The sequence below is a fragment of the Schistocerca gregaria genome, chromosome 2, assembly GCF_023897955.1.
Source record: "Schistocerca gregaria isolate iqSchGreg1 chromosome 2, iqSchGreg1.2, whole genome shotgun sequence".
Taxonomy (NCBI): Eukaryota; Metazoa; Arthropoda; class Insecta; order Orthoptera; family Acrididae; genus Schistocerca; species Schistocerca gregaria.
The window spans coordinates 927397505-927410676 of record NC_064921.1 but is presented as its reverse complement, the minus strand read 5'-3'; the positions used below and the strand labels follow the sequence as shown (position 1 = coordinate 927410676).

Below are 13172 nucleotides of genomic sequence, written 5' to 3'. Positions count from 1 at the left end.
GCTAATCGTTGCAAATCGTATCATATCCGTGAGATTACCTCCCCTATTTCACGGTAATAAAAAGACAGCTACATACCTCTAAAATTTTTCGATGTTCTCCGTCAATCCTATATTGTGAGGATCCCTTATTGCGCTGCAATACATCAGAAGAAAACGGACAGTCGTAGTGAATGCAGCCTCTAGTGGTCTTCTCACGTTTATTAAGTGTTCTGCCTCTAAAACACAGTCTTTGGTTCGCCATCCCCATAAAGCTTTCTGTGTGATGGTTCTAGTTTAAAGTCGTAATTATAATCTATAGGTATTAAGTTGAGACGAAAACCTTTAAATGTGTGTGACTGGTCGTGTAATCGGACTTTAACGGATTGTTTTGATAATGATTTGGAGGATCAAAAACTGCCACTTCGCACAACGTTCAGAAATTCTGTCTATATCATTTTACAACTAGTTTTCATCGAGACGCCATAGTTTGCACAATTGTTATCATTCGTTCACTTCCGACAATTGGAAAGCAAATAAGGAAATTTTACGATATTGCAGTACCTGTTGTTCAGGACAGTGCAGTGTTCGTCTGGACATGCGTGCATGCCAGAAGAAACAGATTATGGTTGTCCATATTCGGAACTGTGAATACATTTCATGGAGGGAAATTTTACTTAGTGGAAAGTGTACATGACTAAATTTGTAGTGAGTTGGGGGTATAAAGAATGCGGAATTTAGCAGTCAGAGCTGCTACCTTTGGCAGCAACAATGCTTCTAACCCGATTGGGCATCGATTAGAACTGACATTGGATGACAGATACGGATATGTCATTCCATCTTGCTTCATATCTGTGCCAAAGTTTACCAATCGTAATGGCTCGCGAGTGGTGGAGAGTAAGCCTCCAGCAAGAGGTTTCGACTGGGTGAGACATCTGGAGACGTGGTGACTTGGCAACAGTCTAACACCCTCTTTATTGACGTAGGAGAGGAAAGCTCGGGCAGTACACGGTACTATGATATGTTGTTGAAAGCTAACGTCACAGAGTCCTCGAAGACTTGGCGCAACCACTGACATCGTGCTCTCAAAACCAGCCCTGAATGATGTCAGCTGTGTGATTAGGGGCCCTGTTGTCTTGGAACACAGCATCACCAGTGGGGAACAAACATTGTACCATGCGATGGACCTCATCTGTCAAAATGGTCATATAATCCTTGGCACTAATGTGACCCATGGAATACTATTATGTGGCTGCCCAAATAGTCTCCAAACCCCCGCTATGTTTCACTCTTGTGACGTAAACTTGGTCATAAGCTGGAAACAGTGTGACACAAGGTTCATCCGACTCATGACACTCTTCCCATACTCCAAAGGCCGGGTTTTATGGTGTCGGCGCCGCGTTTCCCTGTAACACGCATTTTCTTGACTGGTGAGTGGTTTTGGAATTCCAGCTCGCCTTTCAGCTCCCTGCTTAAGGAGCTCCCTCTGTGTTATTTTGGTGCTGATAAAGTTCGCGAGACTTTTGCAGCTGTTGTCACAACCTTCTTCAATGACCGTCCTTAACGATCACTCAACACACACTAGTGTCCGCTTTCTTCCATGAAACGACAAACGCTTGAGGTACCTTGGTTTTCCAAGCATTCACTATACGAACACGAACAATTTGCCTACGTTCGAACTTCCTTAGCTCTAACATAATGCACTCAAGGCCCCGGGAGTAGACAACATTCCATTAGAACTACTGACGGCCATGGGAGAGCCAGTCCTGACAAAACTCTACGATCTGGTGAGCAAGATGTATGAGACAGGCGAAATACCCTCAGACTTCAAGAAGAATATAATAATTCCAATCCCAAAGAAAGCAGGTGTTAACAGATGTGAAAATTACCGAACTATCAGTTTAATATATCACGGCTGCAAAATACTAACGCGAAGTCTTTACAGACGAATGGAAAAATTAGTAGAAGCCGACCTTGGGGAAGATCAGTTTGGGTTCCGTAGAAATGTTGGAACACGTGAGGCAATACTGACCTTACGACTTATGTTAGAAGAAAGATTAAGAAAAGGCAAACCTACATTTCTAGCATTTGTAGACTTGGAGAAAGCTTTTAACAATGTTGACTGGAATACTCTCTTTCAAATTCTGAAGGTGGCAGGGGTAAAATACAGGGAGTGAAAGGCTATTTACAATTTTTACAGTAAGCAGATGGCAGTCATAAGAGTCGAGAGGCATGAAAGGGAATCAGTGGTTGGGAAAGGAGTGAGAGAGGGTTGTAGCCTCTCCCCGATGTTATTCAATCTGTATATTGAGCAAGCAGTGAAGGAAACGAAAGAAAATTTCGGAGTAGGTATTAAAATCCATGGAGAAGAAATAAAAACTTTGAGGTTCGCCGATGACATTGTAATTCTGTCAGAGACACCAAAGGACTTGGAAGAGCAGTTGAACGGAATGGATAGTGTCTTGAAGGGATATAAGATGAACGTCAACAAAAGCAAAACCAGGATAAAGGAATGTAGTCGAATAAAGTGGTGCAGAGGAAATTAATTAGGAAATGAGACACTTGAAGTAGAAGATGAGTTTTGCCATTTGTGGAGCAAAATAACTGATGATGGTCGAAGTAGAGAGGATATAAAATGTAGACTGGCTATGGGAAGGAAAGCGTTTCTGAAGAAGAGAAATTTGTTAACATCGAGTATAGATTTAAATGTCAGGAAGTCGTTTCTGTAAGTGTTTATATGGATTGTAGCCATGTATGGAAGTGAAACGTGGACGGTAAATAGTTTAGACAAGAAGAGAATAGAAGCTTTCGAAATGTGGTGCTACAGAAGAATGCTGAAGATTAGATGGGTAGATCACATAACTAATGAGGAGGTGTTGAATAGGATTGGCGAGAAGAGAAGTTTGTGGCACAACTTGACCAGAAGAAGGCATCGGTTGGTAGGACATGTTCTGAGGCATCAAGGGATCACCAATTTAGTATTGGAGGGCAGCGTGGAGGGTAAAACTCGTAGAGGGAGACTAAGAGATGAATACACTAAGCACATTCCGAAGGATGTAGGTTGCAGTAGGTACTGGGAGATGAAGAAGCTTGCGCAGGATAGAGTAGCGTGGAGTGCTGCATCAAACCAGTCTTAGGACTGAAGACCACAACAAGAACAACAACAATACCAGAAGCGTGGGAAAGTGAAAATAATCTAGAGAGTAATACTGAAATTGTAATCAGATTCTTGGACAAATCCAATGACTCTCCCACGGACCAGACCAGACCAGATCTGAGCGATCACGGGAGTGTTTAGGAAGAAAGTGTTTGTGAAGTAAATGGAATTTCCCCTTTCCCTATTTCGATTTTAATTTTGGCTGTGTTTCGAATTTTTGGCTCAATGGTGTGTACTGCATTAGTACAATAAATCCTATTTCATTATTAAGGACTACTCCTCGGAGCAAGTACACTACTGGCCATTTAAATTGCTACAACACGAAGATGACGTGCTACAGACGCGAAATTTAACCGACAGGAAGAAAATATTGTGATTTGCAAATGATTAGCTTTTCAGAGCATTCGCACAAGGTTGGCGCCGGTGGCGACACCTACAACGTGCTGACATCAGGAAAGTTTCCAACCGATTTCTCATACACAAGCAGCTGTTGACTGGCGTTACCTGGTGAAACGTTGTTGTGATGCCTCGTGTAAGGAGGAGAAATGCGTACCATCTCGTTTCCGACTTTGATAAAGGTCGGATTGTAGCCTATCGCGATTGCGGTTTATCGTATCGCGACATTGCTGCTCCAGTTGGTCGAGATCCAATGACTGTTAGCAAAATATGGAATCGGTGGGTTCACGAGGGTAACGCGGAACGCCGTGCTGGATCCCAACGGCCTCGTGTCACTAGCAGTCGAGATGACAGGCATCTTATCCGCATGGCTGTAACGGATCGTACAGCCACATCTCGATCCTTGAGTTAACAGATAGGGGCGTTTGCGAGACAACAACCATCTGCACGAACAGTTCGACGACGTTTGCAGCAGCATAGACTATCAGCTCTGAGACCACGGCTGCGGTTACCCTTGACGCTGCATCACAGACAGGAGCGCCTGCGATGGTGTACTCAACGACGAACCTGGGTGCACGAATGGCAAATCGTCGTTTTTTCGGATGAATCCAGGTTCTGTTTACAGCATCATGATTGTGGCATCCGTGTTTGGCGACATCGCGGTAAACGGACATTGGAAGCTTGCATTCGTCATCGGCATACTGGCGTATCACCCTGCGTGATGGTATGGGGTGCCATTGGTTACACGTCCTGGTCACGTCTTGTTCGCATTGACGGCACTTTGAACAGTGAACGTTACATTTTATATGTGTTACGACCCGTGGCTCTACCCTTGATTCGACCCCTGTGAAACCCTACTTTTCAGCAGGATAAAGCACGACCGTATGTTGCAGGTTCTGTACGGGCCTTTCTGGATACAGAAAATGTTCGACTGCTGCCCTGGCCAGCACATTCTCCAGATCTCTCACGAATTGAAAACGTCTGGTCAATGGTGGGCTAACAACTGGCTCGTGACAATACGCCAGCTGTACCTGTGCACGTCATCCGAGCTCTGTTTGTCTCAATGCCCACGCGTATCAAGAGGTGGTTGTTTTGTGTACTGATTTCTCAGGATCTATGCAACCAAATTGTGTGAAAATGTAATCAAATGTCAGTTCTAGTATAATATATTTGTCCAATGAATACCTGTTTATCCTCTGCATTTCTTCTTGGTGTAGCAATTTTAATGGCCAGTAGAGTATAACGTTCTACTTGCACACTATAGCGATTGGGAAGTACTCAAGCAGATTATGTTATTTGAATGATATTAGTTGTTGTATTTATATGAACAATTCATACCCATTTTAACACCCTTCCGTATCAAATACCACTGAACGTGATTCACTCTGATAATTGTAAAAGACAGTGGGTTTCCTGTTGCTTTTGTTGAGATATGTATACAAACAACAGAAACATGGTATCATTTCCTATAGAGGAGTACGTTTTTTAGCGAGTCGGATATTATGATAATGTAAAACGAAGTCAAATCGCACTTCAAAAGGCGGCATGAGAAGCTAGTCGAGTAACGAACCGCACAGCTGTTGCTGCTACAGCCATACTGTGCCTACACGCACCACCGAACCAGCAACATCGACCCCATTCACGCTCAACTGTGCTTCGCTGTCAGTCACTTTATTATTCTAATCCGGGTCTACACAGATCACTTTTCTGCCGACAAGTGACACTTGTAACGCACTGAGGACATTGCGCAGGTCTCATTTGTGCCAAAACAGAACAGCACAGCTCGCATCTCGCACGTTGGCTAATATCTGCATTTATGAACACTCGTGCATCTCCCAGGGCTTTTCGGTGTTTGTGTCCACCGCTGTTCGTCCCGTATAACCCCAGCAGACGGAGTGCGAGGTCGCAGCACACGTACCGCTGGCGAGCTCTCGATAGACGGCCGAGCGAAGCTAGTTAAGTAACTTGACCGTAATTAAATTGTCGTCACGAAGGACTGGGAAGCAGTTGGGCCGGACGGCAGCGGGCAGCGGCGAGAGTTGTGACAGCAGGGACGAGGAGGAACTGTCGTGCAGAGGTAATCCTGTGGCCGGTGTCAGGTGTCTGGTAATCCCTGCGGCCCCACGCGTCCTCTCTCCGTTCTCCGCTCTCCGTCGCTGCTGCCTGTCCGCCACGTGCGCACGTGGCCCACGGCAGCGACCGCCCACGCCAGCTCCTTTGTTCTGGCCATCCGCGGCTCGGCGCGCACGTAACGGCCCTCTGTTCCACAGCGCCGAGGACTTTGGACCATACCGGACGCGAAGGCGCGGCGAGGAGCAAAGTCCTCGTTCATGCCTGCCGCATTCTACAGGAGCTACACACAGTAGCGTGATCACCTGACTTTCGGAGCTTGCTTTCTTCTGACTTATTTGTTTCTAAGCCCCCCCCCCCCCCGCAAGATGTATGAGACAGAGACAGGCGAAATACCCTCAGACTTCAAGAAGAATATAATAATTCCAATCCCAAAGAAAGCAGGTGTTGACAGATGTGAAAATTACCGAACTAACAGTTGAATAAGTCAAGCTGCAAAATACTAACGCGAATTCTTTACAGACGAATGGAAAAACTGGTAAAATCCGACCTCGGGGAAGATCAGTTTGGATTCCGTAGAAATGTTGGAATACGTGAGGCAATACTGACCCTACGACATATCTTAGAAAATAGATTAAGGAAAGCAAACCTACGTTTCTAGCATTTGTAGACTTAGAGAAAGCTTTTGACAATGTTGACTGGAATACTCTCTTTCAAATTCTAAAGGTGGCAGGGGTAAATTACAGGAAGCGAAAGGCTATTTACAAGTTGCACGAAAACCAGATGACAGTTATAAGAGTCCAGGTGTATGAAAGGGAAGCAGCGGTTGGGTATGGAGTGAGACAGGGTTGTAGCCTCTCCCCGATGCTATTCCTCCTGTATTTTGAGCAAGCAGTGAAGGAAACAAAAAAAAAAGTTCGGAATAGGTATTAAAATCCACGGAGAAGAAATAAAAACTTTGAGGTTCGCCGATGACATTGTAATTCTGTCAGAGACAGCAAAGGACTTGGAAGAGCAGTGTCTTGAAAGGAGGATATAAGATGAACATCAACAAAAGCAAAACGAGGATAATGGAATGTAGTAGAATAAAGTCGCGTGATTCTGAGGGAATTAGATAAGGAAATGAGGCACTTAAAGTAGCAAAGGAGTCTTGCTAATTGGGGAGCAAAATAACTGATGATGGTCGAAGTAGAGGTGATATAAAATGTAGACTTGCAATGGCAAGGACAGCGTTTTTGAAGAAGAGAAATTTGTTAACATCGAGTATAGATTTAAGTGTCAGGAAGTCGTTTCTGAAAGTATTTGTATGCATTGTAGCCCTACAGTGAAAGAGAAATATGGACGATAAATAGTTAGGACAAGAACAGAATAGAAGCATTCGAAATGTGGTGCTACAGAAATTGCTGAAGATTAGACGGATAGATCAGAAAACTAATGAGGAGGTATTGAATAGAATTGGGGAGAAGAGGAGTTTGTGACAAAACTTGACAAGAAGAAGGGACCGGTTGGTAAGACATGTTCTGTCAAGGGATCAAAAATTTAGCAATGGAGGGCAGTGTGGAGGGCAAAAATCGTAGAGGGAGACCAAGAAATGAATTCACTAAGCACATTCGGAAGGATGTAGGTTGCAGTAAGTACTGGGAGACCAAGAAGCTTGCACAGGATAGATTAGCATGGAGAGCTGCATCAAACCACTCTCACGACTGAAGACTACAATAACAACATCAAGCCCCCATACACCTTTCCGTTGTATTATAACCGAAAAGTTGAAAAACTAATAATTTTTACCACCTACATATCTGCCAATGTATTTTGGTGTTACAAGGAACCCCTTGAGAGCGAAGTCACAAAATACCAATGATATTTACGGCATTCGATTCCCCACATGTTGTCTACCACATACTTAAAATTTTTTATTTTTATTTTACAGGTCTGTCTTGATCACATAAACTTTTATATTTTACTGTTACCGGTTTCGGCTACTGCCATCTTCAGATCTGTTACAAAGAAAAACAATGTGTAACCAACTAAGTCCAGTTTACTGACGCTAAATCAATAAACGACCTGGTGCTACATAACAAAGATAAAAAGTGTTTACATGATTAACAGCCATGTATACCAGACATACATACCATAAAATATTCTGATGTACGAGGGTCACTCCACAAGAAAAGCACACTATTTTTTTTAAACCCATCTTTTATTCCAAATGTTTGAAAGTTTTACAGTGTGTAGATACATCCTTTAGGAACAATATTTTCATTTCTCTACGTAACTTCCACCCCTCTCAACTGCCTTACGCCATCTTGGAACCAGCGCCTGAATACCCGCACGGTAAAATTCTGGACCAACCTGTTGGAGCCACTGTTTGGTAGCGTGCACAAGGGAGTCATCATCTTCAATCCTCGTTCCACGAAGGGTGTCTTTCAGTTTCCCAACGAGATGATAGTCGCATGGAGCCAGGTCAGGACTGTAAGGCGGGTGTTTCAGTGTTGTCCGTCCGAGTTTTGTGATCGCTTCCATGGTTTTTTGACTGACATGTGGAAGTGCAATGTCGTGCAACAGCAAAACATCCAGCTTTTTGCCGATGTGGTCGCACACGACTCAGTTGAGCTTGAAGTTTCTTCTGTGTCGTCACATATGCATCAGAATTTATAGTGGTTCCACTTGACATGATGTCCACAAGCAAGAATCCTTCGGGATCGAAAAACACAGTAGTCATAACATTTCTAGCAGAAGGTGTGGTTTTGAATTTTTTTCTTGGGTGAATTTGCATGATGCCCCTTCGTCTCTGGTGAAAAATAACGGAGCCATGTTTCATCACCTGTCACAATTCTTCCAAGAAATTCATCTCCACCATTCTCGTACTGTTCTAAAAGTTCGCTGCATACCGTTTTTCTCGTTTCTTTGTGAGCCACTGTCATCATCCTGGGAACCCACCTGGCACAAACATTTTTTAACGCCAACACTTTCAGTATTCTGCAACTACTTCCTTCCCCTATCCCAACTTAGCGTGAGAATTCGTTCACTGTGATGCGTCTGTCAGCAGTCACCAATTCGTTAACTCTCTGCACGTTGTCTGGAGTGTGTGCAGTACGAGGCCTCTGCGAGGACAATCCTCAATATTGCCGTGCCCGCTTTCATCACGTAACCTGCTTGCCCACCGACTAACTGTACTGCGATCGACAGTAGCATCTCCATACACATTTTCCAACCTCTTGTGGATGTTTCCCACTGTCTCGTTTTCACAGCACAGGAATTCCATGACAGCACGTTGCTTCCGACGAACGTGAAATGTAGCAGCCATCTTAAAGACATGCTGTGACGGGAACGGGTTGAAATAAGTTTGAAAACAAGCGGGAGCGATGTATTTACACACTGTAAAACTTTCACACATGCGGAATGAAAACTGTATTTTTACAAAAATAGTGTGCATTTCTTTTGGAGTGACCCTCGTAGTATCAACGTCAAAGTTAACATGTATGTACATAGTAAGTTCTTGCGATGATTAGAATGTATCTAGTATTTATACAAAAGACTTTATGTCTTCAAACGTCTACCATGTGAGGCACAGTATTGGCAACAGGGGCGGGTCTGGAGGTATGCAACGGTGAGAACAGCATGAGGCTATGAAGCGTAGTCAAACTGATTAGTTGACGAGTAACTCATAACAGTGCCACAATGCTAGTGGTGCTGATACAAATCATAGCCACGTCAACGATGATGATGATGATGATTATGAGGTCCCATACTCCGAACAGCGTAGGGGATGATGCGGGAGACTCTTACCGCTGTACTAGGTTAAGGTCCTAGAGGAAGTGGTTTGCCATTGCCTTGCTCCGACCGTAATTGGGGTGAATGATGATGATGAAGACACCCAGTCATCTCTAGGCAGGACAAATCCCTGACACCGCCGGGAATCGAACCCGGGACCCCGTGCGCGGGAAGCGAGAACGCTACCGCAAGACCACGAGCTGATAAGCAAAGCAAACATTACATAATATCAGCGTCCACTGTTGCCGAAGCTGACGTTTGGTCATGAAGAAATTCAAGGAATTTTGCAGAGTGAGAAAGAATTGGCAGACGAAATATTAGCGTTTCTGCGAGATCAGTCAGTGGAATGTGTGGTGTCGTACACGCTTGACTGTGCAGACAATGTTCACGAGGATTGCAATGAAGACGATACGTGCTTATCAAGCGAAAGTGATATTGATCAGGTTTCGAGCCACGTAGTTCATCATCCTTGTCAGACAGGGAGCCACAAATCCAGTCTCCGGTGAAGCATAACAAAGGACAATCGTCGTCCAAGGCGCGAGTATTGAATATAATTACGTACATGGAAGATCATCCGAAGCATAATAAAAACAAGCTATATGACCTTGTAGTGTATAAGAAAAACTACGGATGTTCAAGGGAAGACAAGGCGCACTTAACACAAAAACTGATGTTTGTGGATTTCAAGGATGAGCAATACAATTTACAGGAAGCGCACGATAGTGACCTGTTACTTTATGCACATCAAATAGTGCGCGACATAGATTACAGTGATTTCAAGGGAAGCAGTGGTCGGTTGAATAACTTCAAACAGTGCTACAGAACTGGAAGACGTAAGATAACGAAATTTCAAACAAGTATCAATTTTACTATGCACAGAAAACTGCGGAATCGGGTCGAAAATTCGTAGATGACATAAATAAATTTATCCCATCGTTCAGTAAACGGTTTGTTTCCAATTCCGACCAATTGTGATTTGAAGAGGCAATGCTTACGAAGCGAACCTTGGAAATCGGAGGTACCAACAGAGTTATGTTAAGACCGACTAACATCAGTGCATAACACATTCGTATACAATTATGTCCACTGTTAATCTGAATTGAAAATTGGCTGGAAAGTTATTTGTTGTGCTGCGGGAAGTTGGATGTGTTCTGCCGCCTACAATTCTTTCTTGTATGTGTGATCTGGCAGGGGAAGGAGGGAATGTTTATGTCACAGCAAGGGGGAGTGGTAAAATAAGAAAATAGCTGGTGAAAGTAACTTTTTTTTGATTGATTCCTGATCTGCATATAAAACGATGCTCCTTTAGAGCGAACTATCGCTCCTGAAAAGTGTGTGACATTGCAGTTCATACCGCCTGGAACCATTGGATAATTTCATTCTCTGGATCTTTGTTTCTTGCCAAGTCTATAAAACATATCTGCAGCTACGCCCTACAGAATAGTCAGTTTTACGATAAACTCCACGACAGGCTGTTTCGTATTCTGTTTCATGTCATCTCATTCCATCAGTTCTCATTACTCAGTTACACCAATATTATTCTTTAAGAGTCGATATCTAGCTAAGCGCCCTGTACTTTTGTAACTCCCAAGGAGTTCGCCTTCGATCTTGATCGTGTGAACCTTTGTGATCACTGTGGCTCGCTATTTTTCAATCGGTGTTCATGATGCAAGTTAACGGTTTATTTGGAACATTTCTCAAATGTTGACGCTGAACGTTTTGTGAAGTGTACTACATACATGCCGTGAAAGATTGATCTGTGCACCTCTCGGACACTCATTTTCAGTCGCCTTTCTGATGAACATGGTGAGTCAGTAAGCAGCTAATATTTTTCCTGTCAGAACTGTTAACACTACACTTTCGATTAGCCTTACTCAAGATTGAACCTGCGACTTCGCACTCAAGGGGTTTCTTGCTAAACTTGAGGCGAACAGGGATTAAAGGAATATTAAAGGAATATTACCAGCTTGCCATGAGCTAGCTTAGGAGTCAGGAAAGTGAGCAAAGCCTGGATCGAATCTGGATTAACGACCGTTGGTGTGGTACAGTGGCCAGCCTGAGTGGCGTTTCCAGGCAATTTCCCTCGTTCGTTTAGGAAAATGCTGGGCTGGTCCTCCTCATAAAATCTCAAAATCAATTAAAATACTGCAACACAGGGAACAAAGTTTACACGATTCATAGACGCACATTTGTTCCCGTATGTTAACTGACGGCTGTGGCGACAGGAATGGGAATTAGAACTACAGAAGTCAACATTTTACAGAAGGTACAACATTTATTCAAGTTCACTTACGAAATAGCGAAATAGTACAACTGACAAATGACGACCATTCGTGCCTACAAAATACTCGAGGTGATCCATCCAGTTTTTGAACACATCTTTCGTAATTTCTGCGAATCTTACCGTGAATTCGATGTTTTAACTGCTGCAAACTTCTCGGCCGGTCGGAGTAGACTCTCGCCTTCAAATAACACCACAGGTCAGGCTCGGTTAAATCATGTGAGCGAGGCTGCCATTCGGTACCTGCACGTTTGGAAACTATGTGATTACCAGACGCTTCACGGAGAACTCTCAAGGTCTCGCTAGATGTGTAGCATGTCTCGCGGTCCTGTCGGAACTAAATTTTCGTAACGAACGACGGGGAATGACCTTCGAAGTTCTGGGGAGTTTGGTTTTCCGAGCGACGGTTTACTTTTGATTCGGTGCACTGGTAGTTGCACGCAAGTGTCTTACCAGTTCAGTATTGTTCCACTAGCAAGTATTGGATATCTCGGTTGAATCTTGAAATGCATATGCAGGGCACATAGCACGCACATGACAGATTCGCCGTAGCGGAAACAGCACTCCACGGCGAACGCACAATGTTGCTTCGACTAAAAAGACATGGTTACTGACCTGTATGTGGGGACAAAATTGACACTTCGCACTGCTAATACACGGTGCGACCGTCGCTGTATCTTGTTTTTAGTGTAAATTATTCAACTCTGAAATCACAAAACATTGTGAAACAACCTGAATAGCTTTACTACGAAATGAAGGGACAGTAGTAAACAAAATAAAAGGCAGTCATCACTCTTCACTGGCAGCCCACCTAAGGTCTTCCAGTCTGAGGGGAAGGTTCGTGCGACACGCAATGCGAGTTTCAACTGGTGGCATGAACGATCAGTCGGGTAAGTGTGAGCAGATAGTCTTCAGACTGCTCCGTTGATTTATGCCTATGGCATAAGGTATTCGCAATGCGGAAGCGCTTTGCACGTCGAAAGTCGATGTCATAGCCGAAATCTCGACTGTAGGGCTGGATAGTAGGTTGGAGGATCCCACCGCGACGCTACCCAGCCCTCAAGACGTCCTTGATAGCGATGAGAGGCACATGATGTGGATATGATGAAGGCCCAAACGTGACAGACAATCTTCCCTGCTCAACTCGTGAGAATCATGCCCGTGGCGAGCTTTGGTTTCTGGCCGTTTCCACTGTCTCCCATAACGAACATGAAACGTCAGACACATCCTGCACTCATCAACCCGGTGCCACCAATTCAGGTTCTAGTCCAGGTGTGCTCCTGCTCACCTTGTTTCACTCAAGGTTGACATGTCTGTAATGTTGTTCGTAATGGAAGCCCAGATCGTGAGGAGACAGTTGCACACTGTCTGGTTCGACATAGACCAAGTTACCTCCGATAAAGCACCGCGCCATAAATTGTACCTGGTGGCATTCAGCAGGTGGTGTAAACCTGACTTGATTCTTCCAGGAATGTCAGCAGACTGAACATTGTACACGAGCCGCATTGTTCCATTTAC

General features: G+C 44.1%; 1 protein-coding gene across 1 annotated transcript in view; it reads left to right on the top strand.

Moving 5' to 3' along the window:
- Positions 1–13172, top strand: part of LOC126335355 (sialin-like) — a 429162-nt gene that overhangs the window by 100375 nt on the left and 315615 nt on the right. The gene's annotated exons all lie outside the window — the stretch shown is intronic.